This window comes from Myxocyprinus asiaticus, chromosome 25 (assembly GCF_019703515.2).
Source record: "Myxocyprinus asiaticus isolate MX2 ecotype Aquarium Trade chromosome 25, UBuf_Myxa_2, whole genome shotgun sequence".
NCBI lineage: Eukaryota > Metazoa > Chordata > Actinopteri > Cypriniformes > Catostomidae > Myxocyprinus > Myxocyprinus asiaticus.
Window position 1 is genome coordinate 40,799,640 of NC_059368.1, and position 21,157 is coordinate 40,820,796.

The 21,157-nt window shown below is 41.9% G+C and overlaps 1 protein-coding gene across 4 annotated transcripts in view; it reads right to left on the reverse strand.

The window, feature by feature from the left end:
• LOC127415772 (rho guanine nucleotide exchange factor TIAM2) overlaps nt 1–9,361 on the reverse strand; it is a 110,781-nt gene extending 101,420 nt beyond the window's left edge. For all 4 annotated transcript variants that reach the window (XM_051654674.1, XM_051654673.1, XM_051654672.1 and 1 more), the window contains exon 1: nt 9,214–9,361. The gene's annotated coding sequence lies outside the window, so the exon portion shown is untranslated. The remainder of the gene's footprint in view (nt 1–9,213) is intronic.
• Nucleotides 9,362–21,157: the final 11,796 nt, after the last annotated feature.

A 21,157-nucleotide genomic window follows, 5' to 3' on the forward strand; every position in this document is an offset into this window, starting at 1 on the left:
AATAACATGGTGAGTTATTACATACAAACTTTTAAAGCCTATATTGAAACAATAATGTAAATATGCCATCCTCTATCCCACTCATCGGCTGTATCCAAAACAGCATACTACTGTACAATACTATTCTTAATATTGCTTCAGAATATAGTATGCATACCTTTAACAGTATACACATTTTCTGTATGAATAGAATGGCTACATTTGCCAAAATGCCCAGTATACAAAAGGGTATACTACACGTATTACTGTATCCCACAATGCAATGCGCTCAAGTTGTCCATCCATTTCCAGTGTGATGGATGCAGAAGTAATATCAGCTGTGATTTTTTAAATTTCTTTTGTGACTCATTTTTGAATGGGTTGCCAAATATTAAGACTGTAAATATAACCATTTTTATTTCCCAGATGAAAACTAGGCACTACTCATATGCAATGATGTGATAACAATGAAGCATACTTCAGTTTGCTACTAAAGGTTTATCGTGGAATAACACAGACTGTTTCACGTACAATTTTTTTTTTTTTTTTATTGTAGGCTGTATACAGTGTATACTGCACACAGTTTTGGGTAAGTTACTCTAAAAAAGTAATTAATTACTAACTACTAATTACATCTTCTACAGTGTAATTAGATTACTAATTACTCTGTTTGAAAAGTAATTGCATTACTTATTACTAATTACTTTCTAAAACCCTTATCAACCTCGACCAGATGAAAAATACAAGGATAGACATGAAATTGTTCTATTACTTCTTTCAAATAAATCATATAAAATAAAATATTCATGAACTGGCCAAAGAATTGAAGGGGGCTGCATTAAATTAGAAAACACACATTTTAACATTAGATGTTAAATTTCTATTTTAAATTAACTATTGTTTTATATAGAATTGTTCTAGAATCTATACAGTATTTAACACAATTACATCAGAAGTAACTAATTAAATTACTGAAAAATTAAAAGTAATCCCTTTTTCAATGAAAAAGTAATTTAATTACAGTAATTAATTACTTAGTAATGCATTATACCCAACAATGACTGCACAGTATTCACTAAGTACTGTAATACATTTTGAACGTGGCCCAAATTTCTCTATACACGTGTGCAAACAGTGATAAATTAAACTGTGAAACACTAATTATCTTCTAACCACGAATTAACTCAGTCAGCAAACATTTCACACAAAAAGCCAGCAGCTATCTGATGGACTTTTGGCAACTGAGTTTAACCATTAAGTTAATTAACCATGCATCGGCATCGATCCAGATTTATGTTTCCTACCTAATTAAATGATGCCTGAAAGAAAAAAAACAACCTGTCAACCTAGATAACTACAATAAATAGCAACAGTGTATTATGGCTTGTATCTTCAACAAATTTTTTTAAGGCTCATATGGTAAATATTACAGTTCATAGAAATGAGTAGAGACACTGGCAGTCTGGCACACTGCTAAACGTTTCGGTTTATTGACAACGTTTCAACCCAAACTGGGTCTTCGTAAGGTCAAACACACTGATTATCTTTTCCTTCCTGAGCTATATACACTTCTTCCAATAAACAGGAAAAATATTCTACGTTTCAATCCATACAAAACCCAAGCACATTTTTTAATTTTTTTTTACATACCTTAGAAACATTAAATTGATGCAAACTGATGTACAGAAATGTAGACAGATATATAAATAATAAAATAATTATATACAAAAAAATGTTATATCCACCAAATTTTAAATCACAAAAATGGTTTTATGTCATAATCCTGGTTCACGCCTTTTGGACTCAATGTTTGTAAAGAATAAATATAATACATTTCTCTCCTAAGTAAAAGTTATGTAAAAAATGTGTAAAAAATTGAAAAAATATTTGTATGGATTGAAACATGTAGAATATTTTTTTACTGTTTATTGAAAAATGTGGTGTTCCTTTGTGAAAGTTTTTCATCCGGTGATGGTATACTCCACCCACTTTTTAATCTTCTCCTATAAAAAAAAAAGAAGTTTATATACAGTTGTGCTCAAAAGTTTGTATACCCTTGGAGAATTGGTAATATATGTACCATTTTTAAAGAAAACATGAGTGAGCAGGCAAAACACATTTCTTTTATTTCTTATGGGTTTCATATTCAACTGTAGGTTATAACAGAATGGCACAATCATAAAACAAAACATGGCAACAAAGAAAAAAATGACCCCTGTTCAAAAGTCTGCATACCCTTAGTTCTTAATACTGTGTATTGCCACCTTTAGCATCAATGACAGCGTGCAGTCTTTTGTAATAGTTGTCTATGTGGCCCCAAATTCTTGCAGGTGGTATAGCTGCCCATTCGTCTTGGCAAAATGCCTCCAGGTCATGCAAAGTCTTTGGTCGTCTTGCATGAACCGCATGTTTGAGATCTCCCCAGAGTGGCTTGATGATATTAAGGTCAGGAGACTGTGATGGCCACTCCAGAACCTTTTTCTGCTGTAACCACTGGAGGATCAACTTGGCATTGTGCTTAGGGTCACTGTCGTGCTGGAAAGTCCAAGAGTGTCCCATGCGCAGCTTTCGTGCAGAAGAATCCAAATTGTCTGCCAATATTTTCTGATAACATGCTGCATTCATCTTGCCATCAATTTTCACAAGATTCCCCGTGCCTTTAGAGCTCACACCCCCCCCAAAACATCAGTGAGCCACCACCATGCTTCACAGTGGGGATGGTATTCTTTTCACTACAGGCCTTGTTGACCCCTCTCCAAACATAGCGCTTATGGTTGTGACCATAAAGCTCTATTTTGGTCTCGTCACTCCAAATTACAGTGTGCCAGAAGCTGTGAGGCGTGTCAAGTTGTTGTCGGGTATATTGTAACTGGGTTTTTTGTGGCAATGGTGCAGTAAAGGCTTTTTTCTGGCAACTCGACCATGCAGCTCATTTTTGTTCAAGTATCGTCATATTGTGCTCCTTGAAACAACCACACCGTCTTTTTCCAGAGCAGCCTGTATTTCTCCTGAGGTTATCTGTGGGTTTTTCTTTGTATCCTGAACAATTCTTCTGGCAGTTGTGGCTGAAATCTTTCTTGGTCTACCTGACCTTGGCTTGGTATCAAGAGATCCCCGAATTTTCCACTTCTTAATAAGTGATTGAACAGTACTGACTGGCATTTTCAAGGCTTTGGATATCTTTTTATATCCTTTTCCATCTTTATAAAGTTCCATTACCTTGTTACGCAGGTCTTTTGACAGTTGTTTTCTGCTCCCCATGGCTCAGTATCTAGCCTGCTCAGTGCATCCACGTGAGAGCTAACAAACTCATTGACTATTTATACACAGACACTAATTGCAATTTAAAAAGCCACAGGTGTGGGAAATTAACCTTTAATTGCCATTTAAACCTGTGTGTCACCTTGTGTGTCTGTAACAAGGCCAAACATTCAAGGGTATGTAAACTTCTGATCAGGGCCATTTGGGTGATTTCTGTTATCATTATGATTTAAAAAGGAGCCAAGCAACTATGTGGTAATAAATGGCTTCATATGATCACTATCCTTAAAAAAAGGATGCATGATCAGTTATATTTTCAAAATCAATGCCAAAATTTCACAATTTCTGCCAGGGTATGCGAACTTTTGAGCACAACTGTACCATAGGAGGGAAAAGATAATCAGTGTGTTTGACCTGACGAAGACCCAATTTGGGTCGAAACATTGCCAATAAACTGGAACATTTAGCAGTGTGCCAGCGTCTCTGCTCATTTCTATTAACTTCAATTTGTAGCTGTGCTCCTGCGTTCTTTTTAGATGTGTGTATTCTACCTCTAAACTTTAAAATATTACAGTTCACCCATAAATGAAAATTCTGTCAGAATTTACTCATGACTTTCTTTTTTCATGCGGAAAACAAAAGGAGAAGTTTTAATGAATATCTCAGGTTGTTTTTTTCAACTAAATGGTAGTGGATAGTGCATAATTTAAAGCTTAAAAAAACGACCCAAAAGTATCATAAAGGTAATCCATAATACTTGTGTGTCATACTCCAAGTTTTCTAAACACATACAAAGGCATGATGTGGCTCGGTCCCCTCCTTTAATGTAAGACTATAGGATTTTGTTGCACATTTTATCATCCACAAGGCAAAATCATATGTCTGATTATTAAAAGGGATAGTTATGATAATTCTCTCATCATTTTCTCTCCCTCATGCCACCTTAGATGTTTATGACCTTCTTTCTTCTGCAAAACACAAACAAATATTTATAGAAGAATATTTCAGCTCTGTAGGTCCATTCAATGTGGGTGAGAAACAGATCAATATTCAAGTCCTTTTTTAGTATAAATTATCCTCATTGCCCTGTAGGTGGCGATATACATGAAGAATGTGAATTGCCAAAAACAAAAGAAGAATGTGAAAGTGAAAGTGGAGATTTGTAAATATTGATCTGATTCTTGCCCACACCTATCATATTACTTCTGAAGACATGGATTTAACCACTGTTTTCATATAAATTACTTTCATGATGCCATAATGCTTTTTGGACCTTCAACATTCTGGCCACTATTCACTTGCATTGTATGGACCTACAGAGGCTGAGATATTCTTCAAAACCCGGGTTCAGATACTGTGTTGAAACCAGGAAGAAATCAGTGACGAGCATGATTTGGAGGTTGCGTTTTTCCCCTCTAACATTAAATTTTTACTCCACTGATGTTTAGGTTTGGGATTTGGGGATACAGTTTATAAAACATGCATTCATCTTCCCTATATTACTGCCAGCTAAAAACAACTTGCTTCAAAACTAGCTTTCGGTGCTCCTCCATTTAGATTACACCTGGAAAATGGAGCTCACACGTGCACATTAGCAAAACAACATTTACCGCTTTGGCCACTGGGAGGGCAATGTTTTGTATTTCGGTAAGCACAAAGCGATTTTAACTAAAGAAAAATCAACCTACTGTTTCCGATTTCACTGTGAAATCAGTCTGAAAACTAGGTGTGTGCAGTACAATCAATAAGACAATGACAATAAAACCCACGACGACCCATACGACCTTTGCAATGGGACCTTTGCCACTGAGAGCTCACAATGGTTTTTTAGTATCCGAACAGAAGGGCGTCACAAATTCTCTAACTCAAAAGGTCAGCAAAGAATTCAAGAGAATGCCACACTTTTACAAAAAAACAACATAGATTATGACACAATCTATTCTTTTGGTTAAGTAGGCAGCACAGAGTGAGTACTGAACTGTTCACACAGGATGCATTATTGTGTTAAAATAAGCTAGGCAAAATAAAAAGAATGCAGGGACTCATTTTTCTATGTTGAACTACTTTAAATATGGCACGTCATCTTAAAAACAGCGCTCATGATGTCTGACGCATGTGTGCATTGATTAACAATTAAAAAACATTGAAGACGGAATTCAAGGAGGTATCCTGTGTGAATGAACATTGACAAACAATTGCAAAATAGACTGCTGTGGACTGTAGTCCAATAACAGGCTTATGTCCATTGATTTGACAATAAAACAAACAATATATTGACTTCTGAAGCCACTTTTTGTAATGTCTATTCAATGCTTTGATCTGTCACAATCACATAATGTCTTTGAATTACTTTTATTTAGGGACAATTAAATTTTTAGCGATTGACATCCCTAACATTTACACATTCTAATAAGTGAGGACATTTATCACTAAAACAGGTTTGAATGGTAGACATAACAAGCAAGGTCATTTTTCACACAGTGATAGTCATTACCATATGTGATGCTTGTTATGTTGACAATCAGTGGAAGACATAGGGTCTTTGAAATCTTAAATTTTGGATGGAGATCAGCTGTGGAAAGACATTACAAGCCCAAATGACGTCTGGACAGATTTCAACCTCTGAAACATTTGACCAACCTCAGAATTATGTTTCTACACTGCAGCTCCATGTGCTTACAATCTAACAATAATTATCAGGCGCATTAGCGTCACTGATTAAACTTGGTATGCTGTTGCCAGACTGCCAGATCACTAGATGCAGATGGCTCTTATGCTCAACTGGAATCAAAACAGAGCTAATTTGTCACAATCAAGAGAATCTAACTGCTTGTCGACGCTAAATTCACCGCGCAGTGGCTGCAGTAGCATAAGGCTTCCGTGCCAGACAAAAAACAAGAAAAGTGCCATGATTGGTCACAAGACATGCCAGATTCAATGAGATTTGACAACAATAAAGTCAAATCTCTGAGTGGGGGCATCAGTGATTTGAATTTTGGTATACATAGACCGATTTCAGCAACAGAACTTTCAACCTACTGTTGCCGAATTCACAGTGAGATCAGTTTGTTTAGAATGTAATGAAGGTGAGCTAAAGATAACAGGATTTAAATTTTTGGGTGAATTATTCCTTTAAGAGTACAGTATGTGTCTGTACTCACAGCAAAATCCCACTTCACCCTTGGGTTTCTTCCTTTTCATATCCTTTAACCTTAAGGACTGAAAACAACATGGGCCTGCTTGATGATTTTTTTCCCTATGTATGTCAAATATAGTATTTCAGATGTATGCTGTCATAGGCAAAACTCCAATTATAAACTAAAATACATCAGAGTAATTCCATTATGATGTGGCCGCTCTGATCAAAAAAAGCTAGTTTGGTTGAATGTCGATGGAGTGTGTGGTGGTGATTATGGGGTAGTGTTCCATGACAGTGTAGTCTGTGTGCCACACTCTGGTATAAACGCTGCTGCTGTATTCACTTGTACAAAGCTCTGAGAAGGACCAGAGACTATTTAGCAGAGACAGGCCACTTCTATTAAAATGAATGGGAGGAACTGGAATGGCTATCGGATGTAGAAAAGGAAGACCTGCCTTACAGGTAAAAGAACCAATCACCTTTTAAACACAGAAATCGCCTGTCAATCAACTTGAGAATGTGCATGCGCATTAGATATACGAGCCAGGAAAATAGCTTCTTTTTTTTTTTTCGTAATCTGAGGTAAAGACGCACAATTAAGGAAACCAGTGTTGTCAGATTTTACTGCTGATTTGAAACATGTATCTTTGATCATAATCTTGACTAACCATTTTGGAGATATCGGTCTTTCCCCATTCAAGTAGATAGGAGCTGTACTTGTATGCCACTTGTTTACAAAGAAAAATAGCTGCCCAGCCTTCATAAGGACGTTCCAAAGATGGCCACCGAGTGGACTGACTCGCCTTGAAAGGGACTTTGGTGGGACAGAGCAACATTTCAAACCCTCAAATATATCTGCATTGATATTGCAATAATCAAGTTACAAAATTAAGCAACATTTTATTTATTTAGTGTGCTTTTTATATGGTCATTAAGTATTAGTAGACTAGTTTTACCATCTTTTCTTATCTTATGACTCGTTGGTATTTTTGAAACATTTCTGTGAATCAGTTCAAACTGTCAATATCAATTCAAAACACTTATTTAACTATTTGTTTGTGTCATTACTCAAACTGTTCCCAGAAATATCCATTTAGCATAGAAGAAAAAACAAATCTGTGTGCTATTTTTCCTTTTTTTAAATGTTTTATAAAAAATAGGCCTATATGTATTTGTGGTTTATTGTTATATTTATGCATATAAATTAGTTCATTTTAATTCAAATCAAGGAAAACATGCCTTTTTAAAAAATATACTTAACTCAGTGTTTGCTATGTCTTAGTTCTTATAGCACACATTTTGAATCTACTTGACAACAATGGCTTTTTAGTTAGAATGATGGTTCCTCTGATTGGAAATAAAAAATCAGAATAGGCCGAAATACATAAATATCAGAGCCCTAGCTCTGAGATGAGCTTCCTCTACCAAATCCACAGCTTTTATCCCTAATAGAAGAGTCTGCAGCTGATGCTTTGAGCCCATTCACCTCGAGTCTACTTTGAAAATCCAGCTGGTCTTTGTATGCTCTTTGAGATCCATAATAAACACTTCTTAAGACGATAACAAAGACGCACACACATACAGACTTGAAGGGTGTGGGGGTCTGAGACTCTTGAAAGACACAATGAGGAGGCAAGAGCGCTGATCATGGGCAACGTAAGGTGGATTTTGTGCAGTATAAATCATAAAAAACTTGTTTTTAAAAAAATTCTGTTTTTAATTAACATATGGGTAAACATTATACTGCTCAAAACTACTCTTCAGACCCTACCTATCCATTACTGAAACAAATGGTGGCAAATCCTGTTAATACTATAATAGAATTAAAGACACAATTAAGAACGGACCTGTGACTTTTTAATCTGAGCTCTCAATTTCTCTAAGATCAGACTTATCAAGTGCTGCTGGCAAAGAATACAGTGCCCCCCCAAAAATGTTTGAACACTTGAGTGAATGTCATTGCATTAGTTAACAAAATATCGTGCTTGTATATAAATGAACTTTTTGCAGTTACTTTTAACCAGCTGGTCCCATGGTGATTTTAGTTGATGTATTAGGTCAGCTCAGTATTAGTTCACAGGTGTCCTTGCGGAGTAACCACAGGTGTAGTTCATTATGGTTCTACTAACGTTTGACAATGAATACTTTTTGCCCTTATTTTGAATTGTGATTTGTTTTATGATTTAAAACCTAACACACTTTTTTTTATGTTTGGCTTGAAAATTGTGTTTGTGCTTCTGACATTCAGAAATTATAAGCGCATTCAAATTCATAGCAAAAGAGAAAGAAAGGAAATAGAGGGGACGAGAAAGGGCTCTTTACAACTGTTTGTATGATAAAATACATAAGCAGAGAAAGACAAATCAAAATGATTATGCAAACAACGGTGCTACTTTACAATGTCCTCTGGAACCTGACGCACTTTTTTTTCTTCATAATATTGTGGCTTACAATGCTGTGACACATCTAGCATAGTTATAATCCCCATAAATGGTGATGCTTCTAAGATACTATACAACATTTAACGTAATAGACAACAATATAATCTTATGCACCATGTAACATTGTGCTACGCTCAACGTTTCAATCTCAAATTGCACAACCGTTACTCTGAACATTTTTTGTACCGTTACTCTCAACATTAATATGTAGTCCTATATATGTTTAAATGTATGTATATACGTTGCATTCTCTTGCACTTTAAGATTCTGTCACCATGACAAATTCCTTGTGTGTGTAAGCAAACTTGGCAATAAAGCGCATTCTGATTCTGATTAAAGCAAAGTAGCCTATATCAAACCATGCTGTTGCGCTAACAGAAATTATCCACTCACCGCAGCTGAAATGAAGAGAACTTCTCGTCCTTAATCAATTTATAGTTTTCATACAACCAATTCTTCAAAATAGCATTATTTTCCTTGACAAATGAAGAACATGAAGCTGCCTCTTCGAACGCTGAGCGCGAAATAACCATCATGCGTCCAAGCACACTGAAACCACACCTCCGCCCTCTCCAAACTCTCCAAACCAGAGGAAAAAAACATGACTCAGTCTAAGCAAACATGGGTTCTGTTAGTTACTAGCTAATTAGATATGTTTACTTGCATTCTTTGTGATATTATTCAAGTATTATTCTGCTTTATTGCAGCTCACGTGAGGGGTATAATGTTACGGTATTTTTCATATTCGGTTTGCTTCTATCTATTGTCTAAACGTCGAAATCAACAGCATTTACCAGTTTTTTAAATGAACAGTTCGACAAAAATGGAAATTCTGTCATCATTTACTCACCCTCATGCCACCCCAGATGTGTATGACTTTCTTTCATCTGTTGAACTCAAATGAAGATTTTTAGAAGAATTTCTCAGCTCTGTAGGTCCATACAATGAAGCTAAAGCTAAACAAAATCACGTAAATCAGCATAAAAGTAATCCATAAGACTCCAGTGGTTAAATCAATATCTTCAGAAGCGATGTGATAGGTGTGGATGAGAAACAGAGAAACAGATTACCTTCACATTCTTCTTCTTGTGTTTTTGGTGACTCACATTCTCTGCATATTGCCCCTGCTGTCTAGCAAAAAATTACAATTATTGATCTGTTTCTCACCCACACCTGTCATATCACTTAAGAAGATATGGATTTAACTACTGGAGTCTTATGGATTACTTTTATGCTGCCTTTAAATGCTTTTTGGGTCCTCCAGGTACCGCGCAGGGTTTGACTACGCATCAACACGAAACGTCTTCACCTCTGAACGCAATTCATAGAGGCGATGTAAAATGTCATGGTTACTTGTGTAACCTCCATTCCTTGATGGAGGGAACGAGACGTTGTGTCGATGTAGTGACACTAGGGGTCACACTTGGGAGCCCGAGACACCTCTGGTCTTTGATAAAAGACCAATGAAAATTGGCGAGTGGTATTTGCATGCCACTCCCCCGGACATACGGGTATAAAAGGAGCTGGTATGCAACCACTCATTCAGGTTTTATGCTGAGGAGCCGAGACAAGGTCCAGCTATTTCAGCAGGTAGTTCAGCGTTGTGGTAGGAGGGACACAACGTCTCGTTCCCTCCATCAGGGAACGGAGGTTACACAAGTAACCATGACATTCCCTATCTGTCACTCACTCGACGTTGTGTCGATGTAGTGACACTAGGGGTCCCTATACGAAACGCCACAACTGGCTGAACTGTGTTACGTGAACTGGCGCCTCATAGCCAGCAAACCAAGTCGACACGTAACCTCCCCCAACATAGTTATGAGTGTCGAACGGCCCTTTGGGGACAAGTCAACTACCCAAAAGATAGAGACAGGCTAACCAGTCGTGGCCTCTTTTCCCCTTTTCCTTTTCCACTCCCTAAAAAAGAAGGGGGATTATCTGACTGGGCCGCCAGGTCTAGTCAGGGGGTGTCCCTCCCAAGGGGAAGACACCGTGGAGACCACACCTCACCCAAAGAGAGGGGGGATATTTAAGTGGAAGAATACGTCACATGTTCTTTCCGACCATGTGGAGAGTCTTCAAGGTAGATCCTACCCAACGGGGGAGGAGTTACTACAAACATGGAGACTGGGGCAGAGGGGCTCTGCCCAAGGAAGACGCAGTTTGCCAACAGGGAAACGAATTAGCAGAAGATATATATCGCATGGGGTTAGCCTTACAGGGAACCGCCACATGCGGAGCACCTACCCCAGAACAGGACTCTTAGTTAGCACGTGTACTGGGCCGGCAGTGAGTCTCTCTGAAAACTCGACTGCCACAGGGCTCGGAGGAAGTCAACCAGGGAACAAAGTTTGTGAACACTACTGGGAATTAATGGCACACATCTTCAGCTCAAAAGGAGGTGGAAGGTGCTATGTGCAAGCGATACACCCAGCCAGCTATCCCGGGCTTATCCGCTTGTATTGCGTGCCACTACCTGGGACGAAACCAGTTCCACCCGGAGGTTGTAGAACCTTGCAAAGGTGTTGGGTGTTACCCAGCCTGCTGCTCTGCAAATGTCTGTTAGAGAGGCACCCCTGGCAAGGGCCCAGGAGGCCGCTACACCCCTGGTAGAATGGGCTCGTAGCCCTACTGGGGGCGGCATGTCCTGGGCGTGATATGCCATAGTTATGGCGTCAATGAGCCAGTGGGGATCCTCTGCTTGGAGACAGCGCTTCCTTTCCGCTGTGCACCAAAGCAGACAAAGAGCTGCTCAGAGATCCTAAAGCTCTGCGTGTGATCCAAATAGATGCGTAAAGCGCACACCGGACACAGCAACGACAGGGCTGGGTCTGCCTCCTCCTGGGGCAGTGCTTGCAGGTTCACCACCTGGTCCCTAAAAGGGGTCGTGGGAACCTTGGGCACATAGCCCGGTCGGGGTCTCAGGATCACATGAGAGTAGCCCAGACCAAACTCCAGGTACATTTCGCTTACAGAGAATGCTTGCAGGTCTCCAACCCTCTTGATGGAAGCTCGAGGTGCCACACCACATCGTAGCCGTGCTGAGTCTAGGGACATCGAAGCACTTACCTAGCTCCTTGTGACCACCTCCGGAACAGCCTGGGACGGGGGAGGAAGAGGCCTGTCCTCGTAACCCATGGAGACTGCCACATCGGGGGCGGCTGTGTGTCACATCTGGGTGCTCAGGGGCGGGAAGACCACCACTGGAGCGCCAATCCTGCAAGGAAAAACCCATGGACGGTAGTCGTGATGGCGACCGTGCACACCGGGTATGTGACCCAGGGAGGAAGGAAACCGCTCTTTTGCTGAACTGTTGGGTACCGCAGCCACTTGGGCATGTGGCGAAATCAAAACAAAAAGGCAACAAAAGATTTTCCACCCGGCCCTCCACCGGTGGATGGAGTGGTCTTCTTACCAGCTCCAGGTGAGTGGGTTTCGTCATCCCTGGGTCGCCCATCTCAGGGGCGCTTTGACGACCTCCGTGGGTTCTTAGCAGCCAACTGTGAGACGGGTGGCGTCTGCTTCCTGCGGTGGGCTCCACGCCAGGGCCGGGCTGGAGGGGCGGGCTGCGGCAGAGCCGGTGCAGTCACCGCAGGGGGACACCCTTGGCGACGAGCAGACGGGGTGTGGGATCTTGAGCCGTGCTGGGGCAGGATGTGCCGGATAGCCTCCATCTGCTGCTTCACCGCCGAGAACTGCTGGGCAAAGTCCTCAACGGTGTTGCCGAATAGGCCAGCCTGGGAAATGGGGGCAGCAAGAAACCGTGTCTTGTCGGCCTCACCCATCTCAACCAGGTTGAGCCAAAGGTAGCGCTCCTGGACCACTAATGTGGCCATCGTCCGCCCAAGAGACCGCGCCGTGACCTTCGTCGCTCGGAGAGCGAGGTCAGTCGCCGAGCGCAGTTCCTGCATCAAATCTGGGGCGGAACTACCCTCGTGCAGTTCTTTCAACGCCTTGGCTTGGTGGAACTGCAGGAGAGCCATGGCGTGCAGGGCAGAGGCGGCTTGTCCAGCAGCATTGTAGGCTTTAGCCGTCAGGGATGACGTGAACCTACAGGGCTTGGACGGGAGCTTAGGGCATCCACGTCAGGTGGCGGCGCTCTGCGGGCATAGGTGCACTGCGAGCGCCTTATCCACTGGGGGAATCGCCGGATAGCCCCTGGCTGCCCCGCCATTGAGGGTAGTGAGGGCGGGGGAACTGCGGAATCGGGGCCAGGCAGTAAAAGGTGCCTCCCACGATTTTGTCAGCTCCTCGTGCACTTCCGGGAAGAAAGGCACTGGAGCGGGGCGTGGCTGCTTTGAGCGGCCGCCTGGGAAAGCATGTCCATCATTTCTGCATCAGCCTGTAACTGGGCAATCGTCCCCGAGGGGGGGAGCCCAGCTGAGGCTTCTGCATCCAACTGGACAAGCCTGCTCTCCGATGCTGCGCTCGAGATCTCATCATCTTCGCGGGCTCCGAACAAGAGGCCAGACTCGCCGTGAGACGAGCCGGCGGACTCATCCAACTGGGGCAGACGAGCATGCTGGGGAATGGGAGGTCCGTGGGGGGATACCCAGAGAAGGCGATCCCACTGGGGTCCCACGCTGGCCTCATACCCCTTGGTAGAAGGACCGAGGCGGGGAGCCACTGGGGTGGCTTGCTTTCTTACGGAAGCAAGCTGCGACCGCAACGTTGCCATGGTCATGTTCTCGCAATGAGAACATGAACCATCCACAAACACTGCCTCCGTGTGGGTCGCGCCCAGACACGAAAGATAGCGATCATGACCATCCGAAGTTGAGAGATAACGACCGCAACCAGGAATAACACACAATCGGAAAGGCATCTTTAAAAAGATGCATCTTTAAAAAGATGTTCCGTGTGTGCCGCTCTTTTAGAGAAATATACTCTTTTAGAGGAAAAAGCTCTTTCAGAAAATATACTCTCTTTTTTTTCTGCCGAAGCGCCCAGGGGCGTTCTCTGCAGTGCACCAGTGCAGAGGAGGTAGAAGCCGCTGAAATGCGCCGTCAGATCCAGCAGAGGTGAATGAACAGTAGAATTCAGCTCAGTGAGCATGACCGTTCGACTTCGAAGAGAAAATCTGAATGAGTGGTTGCATACCAGCTCCTTTTATACCTGTATGTCCGGGGGAGTGGCATGCAAATACCACTTGCCAATTTTCATTGGCCTTTTATCAAAGACCAGAGGTGTCTCAGGCTCCCAAGAGTGACCCCTAGTGTCACTACATCGACACAACGTCGAGTGAGTGACAGATAGGGAACCCGACCTCTGGAGAGCCAGCGAACCTCAGTGTGAAATAGGAGCTGCTCATGTTCGGCTCCCATTTCCTGTCAAAGCAAGGAAAACAAGCATGCATTTAATGGCCGTGCTTTAATAAAATTGACCATTTGCACTGCCTGCTTTAAAACTGACTCCTGAGACTCAGGCATTTGCTTTGACGCGAGAGATTCGCAATGAATCATACAGTGGGTCCACTTGGCTAAATGGGCTAAATGCTGGACACGAGTGACCAGACCACTAACCCTCCCAGTCATTGAATGTGCCCCGTCTGTGCATATCCCAACATATTTATCCCATGAAATGCCTGCATCACGTATATAACCATCCAGAACTTCAAACAATGCCTTGTCAATTGTGTGCGCTGGAAGAGACCGACAGAAAAGAATGTCCTCCTCAATATTACCATTTTTGATATATCTGACATAGGAAAACAACTGTGCTAGCCCTGCAACATTAGTTGTCTCATCAAGCTGCAGGGCATAGTACTGGCTTTTCATGATGTTAGCTAGCAATTGCTCCTTAATGTCGCTTGCCATGTCAGATATGCAGCAGCTAACGGTGTCGTTAGAAAGGGGGATGTCACAATCTGTTGTGCAAAATTCTCTCCAAACATGACTTGACAGATATCTTTGGCACCAGATAAGATTAGCGCCTTGGCAATTGTGTGAGGTTTTTCTAATTTAGCAACTCGTTGCGAGACGTAGTAGGATGCTTCTAGTCACCTGTTAGACATAGATGTGTGTTTGCTGATGTTGCGTTTCTGCTGTGCAAGGCAAGATAACTTTAATTTGAAAAAATCGAAGGGTTTGTCTTTGAGTGTCGGGTGTTTGGTTTCTAAATGGCACTTCAACTTGCATGGCTTCATGCTATCATTTGCCAGCAAATCTGCGCATATGACACACTTGGGCAGCGGTTCAGCATCTGTCCCAGCCACCGTAAAGCCAAACTGAAGATAGCTAATATCAAGTGTTTTACACTTCTTAGGGGTTGGTGCTGACGACGCATCGTCACCACAACTCCTTTTGGCATGTGTGATGAACTTATCCATAAACTTCTTACCAATATGGAATCTGTTCGGCTGACATTCTGAAACGTGTCTGCACTGACAGCTAGATAAAAGGCAGGCTAAGCTCCGCCTCTCCCTATCAAAAAGAAAATGCAGAGGGAGAAGGAACGCAGGTTTTTTTGTTTTGTTTTAATGCAGAGTGAGTTTTTTCATTTATGTATTTTCTACTTGAAAAGCAATAAAATACACTGAGTACCAAAATGATGCCCTATCTCTGTTTTTTTTCTTGAAAACAATTTGCACCCCCCGTGTTGAGAACCACTGCACTAGTCATATTGACATTTATGATGCTTTTTAGTCCTTTGTGGAGCTTGACAGCCCTTATAGTCACAATATGCTTTCATTGTATGGAAAACAGCAGTGTAAACCTTCTGCTATACAGTACATCTTATGATCTTGTGATTACAGAATTTTCATTTTTGGGAGAACTATTGTGTTCTTAAAGTCTGAGTCTTAGTGTAGAGACAGAGCATTCCACACATTTAGACATCTAATGTGTTAACAAGAGAGGCCTGATTTCAATTTCTACAAGACGCTTTGAGCACTTTTAAACAATTTCCAGATTGTTTGTCTAAAACACATGTGAATGAGGAATGCTAACGAAAAAGCATTGCAGTCCTGTAAAGATGTGTAAAAAATGTGAGTGGTGCTGTTTAGTCTGCCATAAGACACCTCAACATTAGATGGTCAAGAAACAACACTGCCATTATGGTAATACCATGTTATTCTTTAATATACCTTGAAGAATCATGTAAATACCATGGTATGTGAATGTTTTAACCTAACAGTATGCTTGCAGTACAAATATCTGGGTAGTAACGTATTGAATGTAATCTGAATTATGTAAGCAGATTTTAAAAAAATTGAGTCCTTGTAATTACTTTAAATTACATTTTAAAATATTCTAAACCAAATAACAGTTACTTTTTATAGATTACATTATTCTATATTAATAACGCAATGTCAGTATATTGTTTATAATTTATTGATCCCCCTAACTCTTTGTTTTTAATCTTTAACAGTTTTCATTCTAAATCAGCCAAAATCTGATACTGGTTCGTTAAGTCTTCAAGTGTTTTCGGAAAAGGGTTGAGGGTAGGAGGAAGGTTGTGGAATTGCATATACAGACCTGATACTAGCCACTAGCCAGGTGGCTATAATTACACTGAAGACAAAGCGGCCTTACTCAGCATTTTACTAGAAGATTTAAAAAAATAATTTCACTTTTAAGGAGACACAGGGCAAAACATTACTGTGCAATATACTGTAAACTCTGCCTTCCAAAATTTGAAATCCTATCCACTGCAAAGGATTCCAATTCAAATCTTAAGAAGCATTTAGAGGTGTTTTTGCATGTTCTCAACTTCAAACTGCATGTCTAACAAACTCCTGATGAACACATTTTAATTATTATTTTAATTATCACTCTGTGTGTCATATTTAACCATATGTTACAATGTCTTTAGAAGGGTTTTGTACAGGGGGCCTGGGTAGCTCAGCGGGTATTGACGCTGACTACCACCCCTGGAGTCGCAAGTTCAAATCCAGGGTGTGCTGAGTGAATCCAGCCAGGTCTCCTAAGCAACCAAATTGGCCTGGTTGCTAGGGAGGGTAGAGTCACATGGGGTAACCTCCTCATGATCGCGATTAGTGGTTCTCGCTCTCATTGAGGTGCATGGTGAAGTTGTGTGTGGATCACAGAGGGTAGCATGAGCCTCCACATGCGGAGTCTCCGCGGTGTCATGCACAACGAGCCACATGATAAGATGCATGGATTGACGGACTCAGAAACGGAGGCAACTGGGACTTGTCCTCTGCCACCCAGATTGAGGTGAGCAACCACACCACCACGAGGACCTACTAAGTAGTGAGAATTGGGCATTCCAAATTGGGAGAAAAGGGGATAAAAAATTAAAAAAACACCATCAAATGTTACATCAAATGCTACAAAACGCACAAAAACATTTAGTTTCATATTCACAACAATCCAAACATAAATGATGAACTGATCGTAATGATGTGGTAATGTTTGTTTTAGTTTCACAAACTGATTTTGTACTCATCATAACAAATAAAACTGGGCTGATCTGTTACCACTCATGGATGGGGTTTGTAATGCAAAACCACTAGGTCTAATGTAAGACCTCATTTGTTTAACACACCCCGGGTTACCTGTCCATAATACTAGAAACTCTCAGAAATGCTTAAACAAAAAACTCAAACAAATTTCAGTCTGTCATTTATGGAGGGTCTAGCGCTATTAGCATCATGTGGGAAATGCAACTCCCTCCCTATTTTTACACTATATAAAAAATTTGTGTTCCATGCTTCTGAATTTGTGCACAAAAACACCACTCAGATGGTTAGACCATGCCTTCTCGTGATGAATAATTATCCAAGTTACTGGACACTGCTGATGTACAGCTGTATAATACTATGTCTACCTCATATCCAGTGACCTTCACTTAAAAAAATCCTCTTCCAAATAAGAACAATTCATACCACCTTTTTCTGCCAACTTGAACAAATCATACAGTACATATCATTTAAAATGTGTTTTTTGCATTTCAGGACCCTTTAAGAGCCTTTTTTTTCACTCAGTAAGTCAACTAGCGAGTAAAACACAAAAAATCTGACTTCAGGTCAGAGACACATAGGTCAGAAATAATCCAAAAGTAATCAGATTCGATTTCTTAAATAAAATCCAAGAAATTATGTTACTGATTGCAACTGTAGTCATGTAATTTGTAATCAGTACCGAATTACAATTCAAAAGTAACCTGCACCATCTACTGTGTATATAAACAAAAGATAAAACAATAAAAATAGATTTATTATGCCCCTGCATGATAAAATTTCACTCAATACCCACTCAAAGACAGATGCAATCACACATAAACACTAAATTATTATATTTCAGGATATCTGTCATTATTTAGATTCCATAAGCAGTTACATTTTCAGTTTAACCCTTTGACCTCTCATCTCACACAAACTCAAACCCAATCAACCCGCCAGACTATTGTGGCACATGTTGTCTGTGCTTGACTGGTTAAGTCTTCTGTAGGGGATGTTCCACTGACATTGTTTCCTTCCCCTTACTGTCTCTCTCTCTATCTCTGTTGAGGTCTACTCTATTTAGAGGAGCATTTTCAAAGACATGTATGTGTCTTGGCCTGTAGCCTGCAGCTCCAACTTGGTTGTTTATCACACAAACATCAATTCATGCATCATTATTTCCCCAATGCCCCCCCTGGTTTGGCCCCATTTCAATCTGAGGCTACTTGGTAGTGACAACATAAGCGAATGTTCACCCCACAGAATCATAGCTGCGGGGAGTGCGAGTTGGAGATCTCAAGAACAGTGTAATCATATCATGGAATGGAAAACAGCATCAGAGAACTCAAGAGATACAAACTGCCCGCAGTAGATACACAGCCAATAAGAATTATTTTTCATTTAACTTCACTGATGCAGAAAAAAACCCATTATGAGCCTTATCGACACAAGAGGGTAAAGTAAGATTGAAGTTTGTACAGCGGGATTTGGAGACATATTAAAGGAGAAGGTCTTTATGAAAGTTTAATAAAGGCCTCAGTGGGTTAGTGTTTGAGAGCTGGAAAATTCTGGAACAGAATCATTTTCATGTTTGGTTGCGTTGACAGTACTGTCACGGTCCTGTCACTCTGTCAGTCTGGGTTTTTGTCTGACAGGACCATGGCATCATCGTCCCATGTCTGTCTGTCTCCGCACCTCAAAGGAGAAAGTGGAGAAGGAAGCCCAGCCCATCGGCTGAGCCCACCACTGCTGGCCGCCAGGAGGCAGAGGCTGTCACAGCAGCAGTACTCCTCACTGCCCGGAAGAGGAGGAGGAGGAGGAGGAGGGCACCTAATCCTCAGTCGCTGCCAGCGCCCACGGTCACGGAGGCCGTTCCCCTGTTACTGCCAGCGCTCACGTCCACAGAGGTCGTTCCCCTCCTGCTGCCAGTGCTCACGGCCACGGAGGCTGTACCCCTCTAACTGCCAGTGCCCATGACCACAGAGGTTGTTCCCCTGTCACTGCCTGTGCTCACAGACACAGAGGATGTTCCCCTGTCACTGCCAGTGTCCACAGCCACGGAGGCTGTTTCCCCTTCCCTGCCTGTGTTCACGACCACAGAGGTCGCTCCCTTGCTGTTGTCTGTGCCCACGGCCACGGAGGCCATTCCCCCTTCCCAGCCAGTTCTCATGGCCACAGAGGCCATTCTCCAGTTTCTGCCAATGCTCATGGCCACGGCTCCACCCCCTGAGCCTTCCAAGGCTCCGCCCCCTGAGCTTTCCATGGCTCCGCCCCTGAGCCGCTCTCTCCTGAACCCTGTACAGTGGCTGCTGCCCAGTCCACTGCTCCATTGCTGCCTCCCAGGGTGCCTGACACAGCCTCTGCCCTGAAGCCATCCCCCAGGCCATTGGACCCCACCCCTTTCCTTAAACTCCCTCCCTTCCCTCCCTTTCTGTTGTGTATTCTGTTCTATGTTAGTACTCATTTTGTTTGTCTTCTCTATTGTTTGATGTTCCCATTTTGGGGGAGGGTAATGTCACGGTCAGTCTGGGTTTTTGTCTGACAGGACCATGGCATCTTCGTCCCATGTCTGTCTTGAATTTTGTTGTCTGTCTTCATGTGAACGCATGACTTTTACATTTTCTTTCCCTGCCGTGAACTCTGTTTGTCTAGTGTTTCAATCCGGACACTCATGCTCCATGTTCTGTCTGTTATTGATGTGAGTGTATTGCGCTTATGTCATCTTGGCGCGTCAATAGTTTATGTCTGTCTCTCACAAACATGGGTGCGCCTCATGTTGTGCTGCATGCCCAGGTCACGAGCTGTCTTGTGTTTCATGTCTGGAGCATGGTGTCTGGATCCTGACTTCCCTGTCTGGTTCAGTTTTGGTCTGTATCAGGATCCGGACAGTCATGCTCCATGTTCTGTCTGTCTTTGTGTGTCTCTCGTGACCGCAAATGCCCATTGTGCTCACTTTGCGCTGTGCGCCCGGGTTGTGAGCTGTCTTCATGTTGTGCTGAGGTTCGGTCACTTCGGTCTGAGGTTTCGGGTTTGTGTGTGGCTGAGCTCTCACACAGGTGTCCTGTCTTGTTTTTGTCACCTGTTAAGTGCATCATGTGGCGTTTGACTCGCGATGTGCGCTCAGGCTTTGTTTAGTGTGGGAATGCATGGCATCGCTTTGTTTGGTGTTGATACGCATTCTCTCGTCTTGTTTGTCGGTTGGCATGAGCATATATTGCCTTATTGTCTTGGCGATGTGTACTCATGCCATTCGAATGTTTTGTTGTCTTGTGAGAGCACATGGCTTTGTTTTGTTTCTGTATCGCCGTGTGTCTTTCTGTCTTACATCATACCTCCTTGTTTGCTTATTATTAGTTCATTAGTCACACCTGCCCTGTCTGTTAACCTGTTGATTTCTCTCCCTATTTTAGTCTCCTCATGTGTGCTGTCCAGTGGCAGTTCGTCTTGTGTGTTCAGTCGTTGTTGGTTTTTTTTTTGTAATTAAAATTTTTTATTGATTCAAAGATATATAACAAAGAAAAACACAACATATATACATTGAATCAACATTTATATTTAACCCCCACCATTACCCCTCCCCCTCCCCAAGCACCAACCCCACCCTGACCCCCAACGAACACCCCGTGGTCACATATAAGAATACACACACAAAAAACAACAACAACAACAAAAAAGAAAATATAATAATCATAGGTAATTAAAACTAACCTTCTCTCTCTACAGCCCCTCCCCAAGAGTCCCCCAAAAATGTTAAATAATTGCCCCATTTTCTATCAAACAAATCCCAAAACCCCAGTCTTCTACTTAACAAATCCTTGAAAGCTGGCACCCTCCCCACCTCCGCGCACCACTCCGAAAATGAGGGCGCTCCATCTGACTTCCATCCCCTTCAAATAATATGCCTACCAATCATCACACTGGTCAGAACCC